Source organism: Chironomus tepperi, unplaced genomic scaffold (genome assembly GCF_022539635.2).
Source record: "Chironomus tepperi strain 1889 unplaced genomic scaffold, CSIRO-AGI_Ctep_v1 contig_100, whole genome shotgun sequence".
Taxonomy (NCBI): domain Eukaryota; kingdom Metazoa; phylum Arthropoda; class Insecta; order Diptera; family Chironomidae; genus Chironomus; species Chironomus tepperi.
Window position 1 is genome coordinate 1543776 of NW_027226222.1, and position 18271 is coordinate 1562046.

The window sequence follows — 18271 nt, forward strand, 5'->3', positions numbered from 1 at the left end:
TTGTGCTGTATTGCTTCATTGCAATTGCAATTATTTAGCCCAGAAGTACAGAAAAATGTGTTTGGTGTTAAGTGACTTAATGGCTAAATAATTAATGCTATAGACATATAATTTTCCATCGAAAAAGAGAGATTGGTTTGTAGATTGTAAATGCAGGAGCCGCAGATCGTTAAGGGAATGATTCATAGACATCTTTATTAAAACATAAATCGTATGACAGCATATGACACAGCAGAGATGAAAAATTGACTACAAATAATCCATTTACAATTTATTCAAAACAACTTTGTCATTCATTCAGCAGTTCTCATTACTCATTGCTTGTAGCGCGATTTGCCTTGTGGGAAATTTCGTCAGAATGTTTCTTAATTGACTTGTTCGAGTGATAATTGAGGCTGTTATGTGATCTTCATTGATTCTTAGTTGGGTTTCATCCAAACTGCAGGCCTTCAGTCATGGACGAACTATAAGGTACAGTAGAAAACTGCAATTCTGTGTTCTTGGCCGAACCCTTTTTCATTGGCACTAATTAGTGACAACAGTAGAAATGCTTCTTTATACTGAGAGAACAGACTGGGATTAATCGACCATATCAGCCAGTGCCATCAGACAGACAATATGATAGTAATTGCTGCTAGGAACAAATGTTTGTCCTTAATAGGAATCGAACTCAAGTTCTTGCTTTTTCCATCCTATCCCTAACTTTTGGGGAATAATTTGAGATTTGGCAGAATGCAAACTTAAATCTTAACATGCCCTGACCGGTACCTTTGCGGATGCAGTTTTACCTACAGAATTTCAATATCTGCTGGCCAGAACTTCAGAATATAAGTCAAGACTATAAGTCAAGACTAAATATTTTGCACAAAATAAAATCATACCAAGAATCATCTCAAGGGATGTGATACACACTTGTGCCTTTAAGCAATCTCATGAATATTAATGACGATATTATAGGATTATTAGATGATTCGATGCATTTAAGCACACACGAGAAAGAGCTTACAAGAATAATCATTAAAAATCATTATATTATCGTTGAATGTGATTCTGAAGCCCATTGAAGTGACATCACATGAAGTTAAAGTCGGCATATTCACAACATTTCAAAGTTTTTAATGTCATACTCGAGAGTTAATGTTAAATTGTGGATGAAGAAGAAAAATGACAGGAAAATTATTAATGTTGTAATATGAAATTGTGCTCAATTAATGGGACGATTGTCACGGCTTGCGATTTTTATGGATATACACCATAAATACCTTACTCATAGAATATAATTCACATGTGAATTATAGAGATTAATGTGAAAAATTTATAATTAGGAAGATTTTTTTCGTGATAAAATAACTTTTTTTTTAACGTTTACTGGAAGCTTTCAACGCTTTTCCATGATAATCAACAATCGAATGTTTACGTTAAAATTACGGTGATGAAAAAGAATTCCTCCTGATTAAATCAGTAACATTCCATTCATTATTATTATTATTACAGATTTATCGCGGTTGTCGAAAGATATTTTTAAAGCGGTTGATTGTGTAATTTGAAGAAGAAATTTCATGTTGGCATTTACTTTTTAGGCGATTATCGGTATCATTGTTATTCCATCTATTGGGCATTATTGGAACATTGTGTCCAGAAAAAACATGATTTTTTACACTAAAATCTCACTTAAATGCTGACGGAAGTGAAAATGTTCAGTTATTGTTTAAGAATTTTGTAACTTTTGCAGACACAGGCTTCAATGTTCTATAGATTGTTGAGTTTAATCAAATTTTGACCGTTATTTTTCAAAAAGGTATAAATCATTTGAATGTCAATTTTCAAACGATTTTTGACCGTTAATTTTCAAATAATTTTTGATCATCAATTTTCAAATAATTTTTGACCGTTAATTTCGAAATATCACAAGCTTCAAAATAAATCAATATTTAGACTGTCTGAACTATTTCTTCATTTAAAATGCCCATAAACAACACAACCACAACCTATTTTATTTATAATGCCACTGGCCACTGACTTTTTAAAAAAAGTACACTCAACTAAGAGATATTTTTATTGTTTAAACAATTTCTCTGCCATACTCAAGTCAACATTTATGTATATACACAAAGATTCATTAATAATCGAATGTGCCAATGCACATAAAGCTTGTTTAATTTTTCATCATAATTGTGCTGTGTGGAATTTTCATTATGGCAATAAATATCGACTTTAGTTAAAGTTAGTATCTATTTTTCATAAAACAAGGAGTTAAATACCGAGCATGAAGCATCATAAAAATGAATAATTGGTACCATCTTATCGGCATACGATTAAGTCAGCGATGCTCAAACCTTTTCAACATTCCATTGCATCTCAAAATGAATGAATTAGCAATAATGAGGTGATTCAGTCGACATTCTTAATTAGTTAACGTGTAAATCGTTCTTTTTATACCTTATGAACACCCATGACTAAAATGTCTTTGAGTATCATTTAATTCCCACCTTAATTCTTGTCCACAGTCACAACATTGTTGCTAATATATTCTTATAATGTAATGTAATTTGATCGATACTTTATGCTTCATCATAAATGACTATCATCATCATCAATATTATTTCTTTTAACAAATTCTAATCAGCAACTTTCATGGTCAATTTTCCGTATTAAATGACAAATGATCGCTTAAAGATGAACTGACACAACAGATCAACATCATTATTATAATACAATGCAGCACGTTGCATGGCGAGTTTTTATGAATTTGCAATGAGATTCTTTCTTTTTGTCGGTATGGATGTAAAGGTGGTCGCTCATTAGTGACGTATTTTATGAATTGGATTTTCAAGTTCCTCAATAGTACTCGGGAAGACAATCAAAGAAGAAAATACGCAAATCCGACATGACTCTGATGTTAGGGCTGATTTGTTGACATTCTGCTCCAGGTTAAAGACATGTTAGCCTGGAACCTGATTTTTCGGCTATTCTACGACGTGTGCATATTGAGGATCCCATGGATCAAATTATATACAAGGCTCTAGTTTGTACATTTGGAACTTTCTTGATCAGGACTCATATAAATGCTGCTGATATGACAACCAAGCGATGGCTGATGACAGTAGCTTTCAAGTTATGTTTCCAAGTTGCTGTCATTGCTAAGGAGACGCTTCTTGGTTCTACATAATAATATTGTCCGCTCTACCGCCGTATGGACAACAAAGTGTATGCTGATCAAGTTTATAGAAGATTTATTCCCTGTTATTGTAAGCCACCCCAAACCACAGACTTAATCATCATCAATAGACATCAAAAGCAATTGACAATTGACCCCCCGCATGTACATCACATCAAATCATTCCAAATGACTTTGACAATGCACTAGTACTAAGAATTCCTTCATAATGTCTCATAAACTTTACCGTTCTCATATTGAGTCACGGAAATTTTCAATGCAATTTCTGGTTGCTTGTTTTGTGCAGCAGCAAAATAAAAAGGAGAGAAAGAGTCATTCCGCTTGAATGCGTGGCTATATTGGCTAATCTAAATTTCTTAAAAATCGTTAAATTAAGTGGAAAATTACAGCGAAAAGAGCAAAACCTCTTTTGTTAAGGTTTCTAGGAATAAAGGTAATTTCTAGACTGGATATTGGAGTCAATGCAAAAATTATAAATTCAATATTTACCTGCTCGCTGCTCGCTGCTTATGGGAATGTAAAATAGATGATTTGATGTGAACTGACAATCTGCAGATGCTGAATTAATTTTTTATGTATTGTTGCTGCTGGGTAGGTAGGCAGATTGATATGATAAGGTCAAAAAGGCATAAAGAAAGAGAAGTAAAATGAAAATTATTTTTTTCTGCCTGAAATACGCGGAAGTGTTGAAATCACGAGAATCATGCTAACTGTTCTTTGGCTCTATAAACAAAATAAGGAGGTAAGAAATGAGACCACAAAGGTAATTGAGTGCAATGGTTGGAGATTTATTGTTGGTTCTTATTATAATCGAAATGGTCAATGAGATGAAATGAATTAAGGAAATTAAAAGTCAGAAAGACGACGACATTACGCCTACATTACATTACATCCATACATATATTATAGTAATTAATTCTTTGACAACTCCATCAAGTCAGTAACTCTCGCTCTTTTGATATTTCTGTGCCTGCTTTTTTTTATTCCATTTCTGGGTTGTGGTTTCAATTACATTTTATGATGATCATGCGTTCATGAAATACATTCATTCGCCTTGACATTGGAATTTCAAATGAAAAAGGAGGACTTATGATATAATAAATATGTTGAGATTTTAAATTACAACTTTAAGGGAATTAAAAGCATTAATTGTAGGTTATAAGGAACAGCAAAAGTGGAGTGACATGTTGAAATTTTGTTTTTTTACTGTAAGATTTAGTGAATAATAATTAAATGTTATAAATTATCATCATTTACATCTGCTTTGATGTTGCCCAAAAATCCTCAAAACGGCAAGAGCTGTTTTGTTTAAATAGAACGCATTTTAACGGTTTTTTCAAATTCAAATTTTAACGGATTTTGAAATTCAAATTTTAACATTTTTGAAATTCAAATTTTGTCAAAAATTTCAAAAAATTTTAACCGTTAAAATGATTAACTTTGAATTTTAATTTCTATGCCATTTCCATCCCAACTCAGTCAAAGTGACTTCATCAACTCAATCCACAATTCACATATCAATTCCGTTTCGTTACCAATTGATTCCCCATTTCTTCCATTTCCATTTCCATTTAGATTCTCTCGATTGTTTGTGCCTCGAAATCATGTAGGTCGTGATGTGTGCACTGATAGCTTGATTTTTGTTTATATACTGCTATTGCACAAGCCTTTCCCGGCCTTTAGGTTTTCGAGAAATCATCTGCTGCTTACGAAGAAATTTTTGAGGTTTGTGCAGAATGAAGACGAAAACTTTTTTTCCCTTCCAGCCAAAATGTATGTTTATCATGTGATCATTGTGGATGATAAACATTCATTACAACGTTTTCCAGCATGCTTCACCGTAAAATGCGTTTGATATGAATCAACAGACAAAAAACGCTCAATTATTGTTAGGTTGGGCTCGGTTTCGCAATATTCATTTTATGCTTATTTTGTCGCAATATTGCACTGACCCGGCCGATTAATGGTTGAGACACTCATCAGATATCAAACGTTATTTAGTGATTAAAGCTCCTCTGTTAAAATGTGTGAGAAAAGTGCTGTGTTAAAATGACCGTGAAAATTAATGTTAAATAAATGTAAATTTTAATTGAAATTAATTTGAATAAAATTAAGAATTTGTGTAAAAATAAATTTAAATGAGACTACTTTTACTGTAGATTGGGTTGAATATTTTTTGGTATTTCAGGAATGATTATTTTGAATTTTTTACAGGTTTTTAATTTTCAGAATTTGACAAAATTGTAAACTTTTACGTACGATTATTTACGTAACGTTGAACTTACGTAAGAGTTAACGTAACATAAGCTGACGTAAGAAGTTTACGTAACGTAACGTAAGAAACGTAACGTAAATCTTACGTAAGACGTAACGTAACATAAAACGTAACGTAACAAAAATGTTACGTAAGATATAACGTAAAGCTTACGTAAGAAACGATTTATTGTCTTTTTGACTAATTCCAGCAGGAGATAATCGTAATTGAATTGAACATCACTTAGAATTAGACAAATGGCTATTATTCATGATTCATTTAATATCCAAGATAGTGAAATTATGCAGAAAATAATCAAGTGATTAAATCTTCAACAAAATCATACCACTTATTAAGCTCCCGTATAGAATTCCAATGGTTCCATTCATACACATTAAATGTATGCTAGCATGCCCAATTTTTCCCATTTCATCAGTTCCAGTTGAGAGCTTTAACATTCTTCAATGTCAAAACATTTCTTTTTAAATAAAGCATTTTTATTATTTTGAGTGTACATGAATTTTTGTTATGTTTGCCAAAAAAAAAACAGAAGAAAGAGAGGAGATTGATGCAATTTGATATGGTTTCATGCACTTTTTCTGATGCGTATGTGTATACTACATGCAAGAGAAATACTCACCGAAGCGAAAATAAATTTGTGACCGGAAATACCTTTAATCGTATGTTCTTTAATTTTCGGGAATATTCAATTTATGTATTTTGGTCATGATGATTAACGTGCTGCTTTTTTTATATGCAAAAATGCCTTCATTATGCAACAATCTTGGGAAAACAAGATTTTCACATGACATGCTTCGAATGCTTTTTTAACGGATTTTTAAAATTTTAAATTTCAACGGCTTTTTGAAATTCAAAAAGTGTTAAAGAATTTTGAATTTTTGTCGTTAAAATTAATTTTTTTCTCGCATTTTCCAGCCAGAACATCCATTTAAAGAGCAATAGGGCACAGCATTTCATCAGTTATTAGCTACTAAATCTCGCGTGCATACACATCAAACATATCGTGGAGTAAATTAATGCTGAAATTCAATTTAATTAAAATGAAGAGATTTATTCGTATTATTACACAGATTGTTCTCATTGCAATGTAAGTAAGTAACTATAACATAGTACATAAAAGGAATATAGACAAGATCAAGTAATTTTCTAGTAGGTAATTTGTTTATCTGTGCCACATACATCGAGCATGCTGTGTCGATTAATAACATTACGCATTGCAATGTGAAACTTCTCATTTAGATAATGTCAGAGATGGTAAGTAAATGGGATAAATTCATATTATCGACTTCAATATCTCCGTTGTGTGGCACGAGGCAGAAATTTCTTCTTTACTTTGTGCCTTAAAAAAAAAGTCTGAAAAGATTCATCTCCCAGAAACATAATCTCAATGAAGTCCAATGCAATATATCCATATATGCGATTAATCAAATGAGGTATAAAGAATTAAAAAAGGAGGTATTAATCAACATTTATGAGCTGTTTATGTCTATTTGCGTTAAAAATAAGTAATTATTGATTAAGTAATGACTGGTAATGTTATGATCTGTAGATATTTATCATGTTATTCCTTACAATTATAATTATGACAAAGAGAAATCAATTAAACAGGCACCAATGGCAGGTTCATTGACATCTCACATTTTGCACTTTTTCTCTCATTTCTTCTTTTCAACAGCTTCAACCACAATATATACACGCATAACATAACTTTGATGGGACCATGAATTCTTATTTTTTTACCTTTTTTTTGAATTATTACCCAACAACACCAAAGAGCATCAGCTTTAAATATTAAATTACAAGTAAAGAAAATTTACAGAACACGCAGTATATGTATGTATTACCATTTTACCAAATATATATATAATAATAAAAGAACTTGTTACTTTACAGCAACAGAAAAATCATCATCAATAATTTAAAGATGAGAACTTTGGAGGTTCTAATGTGGGATGTCCTCATTTATAAACTTTTTTGTATTGCCGTCTTTCTAGAATTTTTCTGTGTTCCTTATTTATTTTAATAATTAATAGACATATGCCATTCTTCAGCTCTAACTCTTTGTCAATAGCTTTTGTTCAATGTTGATCAATTGATTTGACTCTGGGGAAGACCTCCATGGAAGTAAAAGTGTGACGTAATTTATGATTGATTTTTGAGTTTTAAATGAAATTAGTTCTAAACCCGACTGACATTTGAGATTAGTAACCTTTAAACCAGCTAAATATGAATTGACTTTAAGATTTTTTCCATTTAAGAAAGGGTTTCTGATGCAAACCCGGAATCAGAAGACTACCCGGGAAGTCTCGATCTCAGTCTCGATAGTTTCTCGAGATAAAGAATTCGGATAACCTTACATTCATTTAAGGTTCCTTACTTTTATTACATCTGAGGTACCATCCCATTTGACTCATTTGAAGAATTACAATACTCTTGATATTGCACTTAGTATTGACAATCATTCATTTTCGATAAAGGCAGCTTCACATGCATGGATCGCAATTTATCTTTTCGATAAGAGAATTAAGTAAGCAATAGCTCCTTAAATGGTAAAAATCAGAGAATAGCTTGGCTATCAAGTGATTCAATTTTGTCTGTTGATAGTCATCCTCAGTTTGGAAAGCCTTTTGTAATAACCTTTGCTCCAAATTCTAGATTTTCGTGATTAAATTTTCAATCGCAGAAATTTTGATGAACTTGATAAATTCGGAGATTGATGCTGGATTATTGGAATAGTATTCTTGTAATTTAATATCAGAGGCGTAGTTAGGGGTGACAAATCACACTTTCTTGAAAAAATTCCTCAGCTTGCAAGGTTTCCTCGAAGTATTCAAACCTCCCAGTTTCAAAAGAAATACAGAAAATTAATAATTTACATAAGAATTTTCTTCATTGTCTTGAATATCCTCTGATAGTTCAGTGGTAAAATTATGTAACTGGAATTTGCATTACGTAGGTTCGAGTCCCATTAGGATCTTGATATTTGATATCATTTTCTGTTCTATTAATGACTTTTTGACCAAGGAGCACGAGATAACATGACAATTGTAATATAATAACAAATGTCAAATCTCTGGGTGCTGACGGATCTTAACTGACCTTTATGAGATCTTTCAACCAGCCATGAAATCTTTAATTGTATCCATAAAGAGCAACTAAAGCTCTAAATTTCATGTTTCATTACTAAAATGAAGATCCATTGTCCATCAACTTTCGACATAAGATGCTCATAACCTTTCAAAACGATATTTAGGAACCTCAAAAAAAGGCATCATGAAGCGAGAGAAAAGAAAATATTTGTGGTTTGCACTTAATATTTACACACCATTCAACATTCTTGATGGTAGCTTTTATTATTGCACAACAGTAAGAAAAGAGTAAGAATAAACTAACTAACTGATCCAATGACTTTAAAAGATTACAAATTCGCCCACCACACGAAAAAAAAAAAAAAAAGTAAAAAGAATCTCGCTCGCTGCTGTGGATTTTTCATTTTGATGACAATGACGAAACATTCTGCACATGTTAACGAACTCATTGAGTTCGATCTTTGCTTTTTATTATTCATTATTATATATATTTTTATTTAAGATGCTTCGTTTTCTTCCCTTTTTTCCACTCACTCAATAGCTATTGCTTGCTTTATTGCCATTTTGTGCGTAACAATCAGACACAAATCAGTAACCCACAATTCATATTTCTTACTCGTTATTGCTAAGTTGAAACAAACAGAAACAACAAAAAAAAAAGTGAGTATGGAATGAAACCTGTTGCTACACAATGTAAATATGCCGCATAAAATTCAATGATGTATTGCACTTAAAATGTTGCATAAATAAAAAGTACAGTGAACGAAAAGGTTCTTATTTTTATATATTTTTTGATTCGCCTGGAGGTGTTAAATTGCAGCATTTTATTTCATTCGACACCTTTGGAATGAGAAAATTTCCATAAGCAATGGTGATTTTACTTGATGAAGATGATGATGGAGAATTATGGACAATTAACGCATGCAAACATATGTGATGTGTGTATACAGTATACGGAATACAAAACTAAAAGAATCAACAACCATTTGCGACACAAAGATCGCAAGAACATTAAAAAAATACATGAATAAATCGATAAAGAAAGAGAAATAAAGAAAGGTCTATAAAGTATGTATCAGGAAAGAAAAGAGACGTGATGGTACCATCTGAAGATCATTTCATTTAGCGGTAAATATGGTTGACCTTTTGCTTATTTTTTTTACTTTGCCATGGTTCTTTTTTTTTCTTTCCTCATCTCATACCGATGTTTATAGACTCATAAAAAATTGTAAGAGTAACGAAAATGTACTACATGTTAGCTGTTTCGTGAAGATTATTTAAATCTAGGTGCATGTATGGAAAATAAGGTTTTTTTAAGTGCTTTACTTTGGCATTCTAGCTCATCGATGTTAAGTATGTTTTCTTAATACTTTGTCATCTAATCAATATGGTGAACTGAAGCAATCATGTTTCGGGACCATGTTTTAACGGTTATTAATTATTTTAATTGACTAGGTGTTGCGTGAGATCTTATCAACCAGACACTGAAGAAAGCTCGAATTCAGGACTTTATCTCCGTCTTTTAAAGTTACTGGATTTTCGCTTGAAAATCAAAAAAATGAAGTGCGACACAGGATTGTACAGAGGCACTTAAGTTGTCCTCCACTGCTGTGTAGAAAGGTCTCAAGAACTCTTTGACGACATAACTGCCTTTATCATCTAAAAGGAGGTTCTTTTGCATTATCCATACTAAGTTTTGCATCCACAATGCTAAACTAGACTTACTTATTCATTTGACGATAAAAATTATCGTGTAATTTAATTTTTAGAGGAGACTCCTACACTGCACATTTATTGTAGTGACGACTAGACTCTAGAAGAGTCATCTTTTTGTATTTTCTGAGTCCTTAAGAGTTCCAAAACTCATAAAAAAATCTGCCCTAAATGCTCTAAAACTTCGAATGCTATTTACTTAATGCTCAATTAAGTAATATTAATAAAACAAAGATCATTTGAATGACACATTAATTGAATTATATGATCATGTTCTAACAAATAGCAACAGCCATAAGAAATTAGAAAGAAATTCCGCAATAGTAGATTTTTATTTAAAATAATATAAAAAAAATTACTTGAATAAATTAAAAAGTCATATGAATAAAGAAAAGCGAAGGTGTGAATTTGCGACCATCTAGTAGCAAAGTATGATAATGACATATAGTGGTAAGCAAGTAATGGAACTACTCACTTTATTATCATGTATATCATTTACATTGAAATTCCAATAAATTTAAAGAATAAATAAAAAACAATTTACAAAGTGTAGCCATGGATTGATGATGGATGTTATAAACGCTTCTGCAGTTTGTCTATTTTCAGGTAATTTGAGGCATTACTCTGAGTGCTTTATAGTTCACAGAAAGAAAATAACTTAAGATTTCTAATATGAATGAACATTGACAAATAACGAACTAAGTAAATTCAAATGTTTAATGGTTTTTCTGTATTTTAAATTAGTAGTTAGATCTAAAGTTTAGTACAAACGAATGTAAACAAAATTTGGAGCAAAAATTAATTAAATTGTGAAAATAATTAATATTTGAGGATATTGAAGCAGGATAACGAATTGTTCAGGCATATCTAAGTACCACTCATCATTTTTCTGCAGCTTCATTTATTCTACGTTCTATTTTATCAACTTGCATTCATTTCACGTAAATAAACTTTGAATTCAAGCGTCAAAAGACAAAAGAGCTTACACAATATAAACTCATGCCTTGAAAGTGAGTTTAAGTGTTTAAATTGACAAAATTAATCCGACAAATACCCATAATTATTGTAAAATGCGCATAATTTACGAATGCCTGAGTACATTTACAATTTCATTATTTACAGAATAGAGTTGAGGTTCATTGGAATTAGTGCTATCTACACTTTCAATATAACTAAGTCTATTATATGCTGAAGGCCAAAATGTCTAGAAAAGTCATTAAATTATTATTATTATTATAAAAATGAAAGATATTTGTAGAACACAAAAGGGAATAAAACGGTAAAATACTGTGAAGAGAGAGAAGTGAAAAAAAAAAAATCTGGATGAATTGCAAAAAAATTTATGTCTGTTGAGCTCTTTTCTTATAAATGTAGGAAATTGTTATTAAGCTGCATACCAAACGATCGACTCAATATTATTGGTGAAGAATAATTTATGTTTTTATGTGATGAAATCGTGACCATTGGAATTGCCTTATAGTGAATCTCTTAATGATTTATTTAAAAAAAATTTCTACTTCTGGTAATTATAACTTTGCCATATCTCCTATATTCATAAAAAAAGTATAATAATGCCAGCTTTTTTTATTATTATGAAGATGTTAAAGCCGTTGTTGGAAAAAATTGGAATAGACAATTTCGTCATATCTATAAATTTAGATTTATAGAGAAATTTCTCATTGTAAATTGAAATAAATGCAGATATTATAGTCCATTAATGTCACAACATTAATCATTAACTATACCAGATTAATAAAGACTTCCTGCGATGCAATCATGAAGAACAGCAAGGACTCTTTGTATTGCTTCAAGCTGTAATTATTAACAATGCTTAAGTAAATAAATTTTCATAATCTTTGATAAATATTGTATTGAAATGCTTACTTAGACTGTGTTTTTAAAAGATTTAAGAATTTTAAAAGCAACAATGTTGTACAACAAATGAATAATACGGGTGGCAAAAGGCTACATGTGTCAACATTGGGAAAGCTAGAGAGGTAGAATGGTTGGGGTTATGCTTTGATGGCAAGTATTCATGTGAGTGTCTAAAGAGCTCATGGAAAGAAGCTGGAGTGGAATCTAGAATTATCAAATAAAAGCCAGCTACTGGCGTCGACTATGGGAGTTCATGGATAAAAGAATAAGATTCTAGAAACGCTCCTGCATGACATCCATTAGGAATACACACGTGGTTCGTAAGAATTTTGAACATTTTGCTGCTTTTGCCTTCATTATGTCATTAGGAAAGGTCAGAAGTAGAGTTTTGAAGTTTAGTTCTACTATCCTAGGGACAAGGTTGATCGTCTACTGTTCTAGTCATTCGAAATTTACAATCTCAAGGTACCCAGAAGATAAACACGATTCGAACTTCCTGAGCTTGGTCCAAAATCATGTTCCTTTTGGTATAATTTGACATAAAAGAAGTACAGAAATCTAAAGCAACAATAAGTACAAGATTTTTACAAGAACTCATAACTGACAAAGACCATCCAAAATATTGGTACAGCATACAGCATCAGCATAAATTTAAGGAGATTAATAATCAAAACAAAGATACAACAAAATAGAATTAAAACTGAAATCAAGAACATGTAAATATGATGACAGCATTACAAAACAGGACAGATCACTTGACATATTTTAAGTCACTGCAAACAAATTATCTTGTCCATTACGTTACATCAGCAATCATTTTCGTTTTTTTGTGCTGCATGCTATATATATGTGAGAGAAAAATGCAATCGGCTTAATGATGCTGTTTGTATATTCCCGTGTCATATATTGAAGAAAAATTATGTTGATTATTATTTATTAATTGAATTAAATTGTGCCCATTGTGTCACTAAGTGCACACATAATAATTTTTATTTTTTTTTTTGCTGTTAACAGCATCATGTTGTTAAACGATTACATGGTAATTCCACTTAAAATTTATAAAATGTTAAAAATTTTACTTCGCGCTGTTTCTCTGATTGAGAATTATCAACTTAAATGCTTTTAATTATCAAATATTTGTCAATTCATGTTGGTTAATTAATAAAAATTTGGAACATATTCAGACTTAATTTGATTGTCCAATAAAAGAAATCTTGTGCATATTTCTGAATATGTTTATAATCAAATGCAGCGTTGTTAACAGGTTTAGATACATACCTGGGTCAGTGTAAACCAGTGGTGGACAGCCTTTTATTTTTCGCTTCAATGCCTCGTTTATGTAATCCGCAAAAAGGTTCTTGGCATTTTTTCCAATAAAAAAATGGACGGCAAACTGCAGTGTTAACAGGCCCGATACATACTGGGACAGTTATTCAACGCTGGTGGACAGCCATTCCTGAAATACTTGAGCATGTATGCTCTTGTGCATTTCGGTCAAAAAGTTATGGACCAACTAGTTGACACACAGTTTACCCAACGCTTACTTTATGGATAAGTAAAGTCTTACTTTGTAAATGACCAAAGATCACGAGGAAATCCAAAGAATTCATAGAAGAAAGCTGTTGACAGAGACAGTATTGCATTTGGTATTCGAAATTAAGGTGACAAAAACAGAGAAAACGTTTCGTAGCTTGATAGCATGACATGAAGATGCGTTGACGTCAAAAGTGAGAGTACTCTGACGACAAGAAGTTAGGATTCCTTAACAGCAAGACGTCCAGACGGCTATATGACTGCTGATTTTAGCCTATTTTAACTAAGACAATTGAGTTTGATTAATCAAGCTGTTCATATTTCTAACTGACAGTGAGCACAACCACCTAAATGAGCATGCTCAAGAACATGCTTCTTGTCTGTTGGAGCTTCAAATTACGCAGAATGGCAAAATGTTGTTCGAAACAAAACAAACATCTAGTTGTATATTCGTAGCAGACAAGTCTGATTGAGACCAACTGTCAGATGACAACACTGGCAAAGTGGATGATGATGGGGTAATTCACGTTTTTCTTTCTGCATGCAGCGAAATGAGAGAAGAAGAAAGAAAAATCTCAATTTATATTTACATATTTTGTTATCAAAAACATTGAATCGAAATTCATTGAGTCAATATATACATAAAGCTGAATATAAGTATTTCAGAAGACGAAAAACAGTTACTTTAAGAATTCTCGCTTCTTATTGAATAAAAAAAAATCAAATATACGAAAATAATGAAACTTGAAGCTCACGTTCCTCAATATATGTATATATAGCATCAGACAACACGAAGATTCTTGCACAAGAAGCTTAATTTCTTTTCTTTTTTCTTATTTTTCTCCCATTTCTCTTAACAAAAAAGTCAAGTTCAATAATTTAGGCAACACATTCTCTTTAAAACTTTAACAAATATCGTGCCGTTTTGAGGCTACTCGCTGATTTTCGCATTCAGTTCTTTCTCTTTTTTTGCCTTCTTTGTCCAAATCTTAAGGAATATCGACATCAGATTTTGGACCGAACAAATAAATCCGATATTAATTGAACAGAATAACGCCTCGTTATTACAGATTAATTGGGGATAATTGAGTTAAAAAGTACATGTTTTGCTGCATTAATTTCAATTCGATTTATTAATACACGAGTGCCACATGGCCTCATACTTTATTCCAAAATATTGCTTATCATTATCTTTCAACATCTCTCTTTCTTTATACTATCGCACTAATGTCGATTAATTTCATCATCATCGCGTGTGTTAATCTCTTAATTAGATTTAATCTTCCCATTTATACATATTCTTAGGCCAATCGTGAATGGAAAGCAAAAGAAGAATCGATTTACTTCTCAAAAGAAAGGCCTTTAATTAAATTAACTGTAAATACATGTGTTATATTGAACGTTTAAAGGTACTTTAAAAATTCCGCATAAATCACCTTTTGAAAAATAAACTTGGCGACTCTTTAATACTCTCAATGTGATGAAAACTCGTGAACATGAATTTCAGTATTTTTTTTAATAATATTTCTTACAGTTTTTATGGTCAAACAGAACAGAAAATAATAATAAAAAAAACCTGAAAAGAATGTACTTTTAAATATGAGTAATGCGCATTTCAAATAATGCTTGTGTCGATGACTTGAGGAGTATAACATGTCTACTAACTTTAATGTTTAAATAAGATTATCCTCGAGATTTGGCATGTATTTACCATAAATCATGACTGTTTGAGTCAAAGTGGAAAGGTTGTGCTTCAATGATTAACAATTTTATCTACAGTCTCAAGAATTTAAAGTCTCAATTTATTTAACGGTCAACTAGAAATTTAAATTTTATTTCGTAATGTTTATCGAAACATGAAGTCAACTTCAAGTTGATCGGATAAGTTTTTAATCCGAACAGTTTGCTAGAGAAAGCATTTTGAAGACTTTCCTATTGATTTTAATTAAATTTAAGGTTTAAAGCTCCAAAAAAGGAAATCTAAGGCACGTAAGATCTAAACAAAGAAGTAAAGAATTAGTTTAAGCAAAGAATTATGCGCAGCAATCGATTTTCTTGATCAGACAACAAAAATAACATACAATTCCCATTTATCAATGACCTTGCAAGTCGTTGACACTAATCCATCAGATAAAAACAGGTGCTAATACAATTGGACAGAATAAAAGTATTAACATATTTTCAGAGAGACAATGCCACAAAAAGATATTTTTTATTCATTTCCTCTCCATCAACATTCGTCATTTTAATAAATTACTAAAGGCAATTTGCCGTTATCGCAAATAACTAATTTGATGTATTAAGCGATTTATTATTAAAGTTCTCGTTTTTTTCTTGGCATCCAAAAATGAAAAGACCAAAAAAAAGCAAGTCGTAAAGAAACGAAGTTTATTTATTATTATGCATATTGGTAGTAAGTTGATGAAGAAGTTATTTGATGGTGATATAAAGATAAGAGTTGAGGGCAAAAGCAGTAGAAAGACAAAATGTGGCTAAAAAGGGAGAAAAAAATATTCAAATGACACATATATGATCATTATCAAGAGCCATAACATCATTTAAAGTCATGATGCTTCGGTTTTGCTTATTTTATGCATGTTTACAATCAAATGAAATGATTAATGATTGTGTAATTAGTGAATCCAGTGGAAGAAGTTTAAATATACATTTTCACGGCTATCTTCATCAGCTCATCATTTCGACATAATGAATTGCATGAAAAATGAATCAGACGAAGATATTGGACATTAGCAAATATTTCTTGCTGTTATGATTAGTTTCTGATCAGATTATCATCAATGCTCTTATAGAACACATTATGATCATATAGTAATAGCACATTAATGATCTATTAAGGAGAATTAAGTTTGATTAAGAAATTACGACTAATTGTAATTAATATGTAAGCGTGGAGCTTTACAAACATATCTGATAAAAATCTTAAATTTCAAATTGCGTACATATGTAAACTGTGCTTTCATACTGATAATTTATTCGACGCATCATGTTCACACGTTTTTCTACTATTTACATGCTTCTATGAGCATTAAAACACTGATGAATAATTGAGAACATTGCAAATGTTTTATCGAAACATTTGAGAGGTTTTGAAACATTCAAAAACATTCGTTTATCTGATTGCATGATGGATTGTTAATAATTCATAAAAATTGGCAATTTCTCATAAAGTATGTAAATTGCTTATGACGTCTAGCGTTTACAGGGTTGAATAGTTTAGTGCAACGTGGAGCAAGTAACCTTGATTTGAAAAAATACACGATTTATTAAGAACGATTGAGCTTAAAATAATTTTACCATTTAAACTAGATCAACTCCCCTATCCTTAAATGTTGGACGTAATTAATCAATAATCCATAATCATGCTGATATTTTGCTGTCCTATATTCCAGCATGCTCTTGACCATGAATGTTTCTCAATTCATACTAATTACATTTCAGTTCGAAAAAGTCATTTTGCGTTAACTTTATATATTAATCATAACAGCACAAATGGCAAACATAATTTCCGACAAACGGAAGTAACCGCCGAATTGATTACATGGTGATATAGCATTAACCGCACAATAAAAATCACCACAGATAATTACATAGAAATTGGAACGAAGTGTTCTATATTAATAAAGGTAGACTATGTACACATGTATGAATAATATGTCCAAACACATACTTGCGAGTAATATTAACATATATTATAGTGTCCGCAAGCCGTCACACGAATGTGCCGTGTTTTATGAGTACTTTTTGTGTGCACTATGACACTAATATGTCAATTTCTATTTTTTTGTTATAATTTCATTCCTACATGGTCAGTTTGAGGTGGATTACTGACAGTGATTGAAGTATATCCAGCTTAATTTGATTTTAGAAATGCGCACCGGATTTAAATTTTAAAGTGAATATTCAAGGTGAATTAAGGATAATGAAATAAAATATTTTGTGGAAGTGATTAAAAGTGATGAAAATTTTAATCAAACGATCGATAAAAGCAGCAACAAAGGAAGAATAATTTCCATTCATGTCATATGTTTAGTGTTGTTCTGTCCTCATATTTATGAGTACGTACAAAAATCAATAAAAATGTGTATATGGACAGTAGGATAGTTAAATATTGATAATTTGGACTACTTTTAACTAACATTTAAGTACATTCTGTCCTCAAAGTGGTAATTTCCACAAATTTATCAGTTCATCTGTTGGTATACATCAGTACATACAGTAATTTTTTCGTAAACTGCCTATACAATGGATTATAAATTGAAAGCAATTAGTAATAATATTGATAATGATAGAATTATTGACATGATGCTCGAGGAAAATAGCACTAATAGTGCTAGTGGGAAATGGGAGAGTAAAACTATCTCGACGAGTCACATTTGCGAGAAAAATGTTCCTGTGCTGTACAGTACACTACGGGGCGTCTATTTAAGGAAATTCAATAAAAGTTCATCAAATAAATATTCAATTGATTTCTGTGATTTAGAACGATGGGTAAGTATGAGATGAATATAAGTGTGCCAATGAATACTAGACTTGATGGCTCATAGACAATTATCCTGCATTAGATTTCCTCAAGTTTTCCCAATTGTT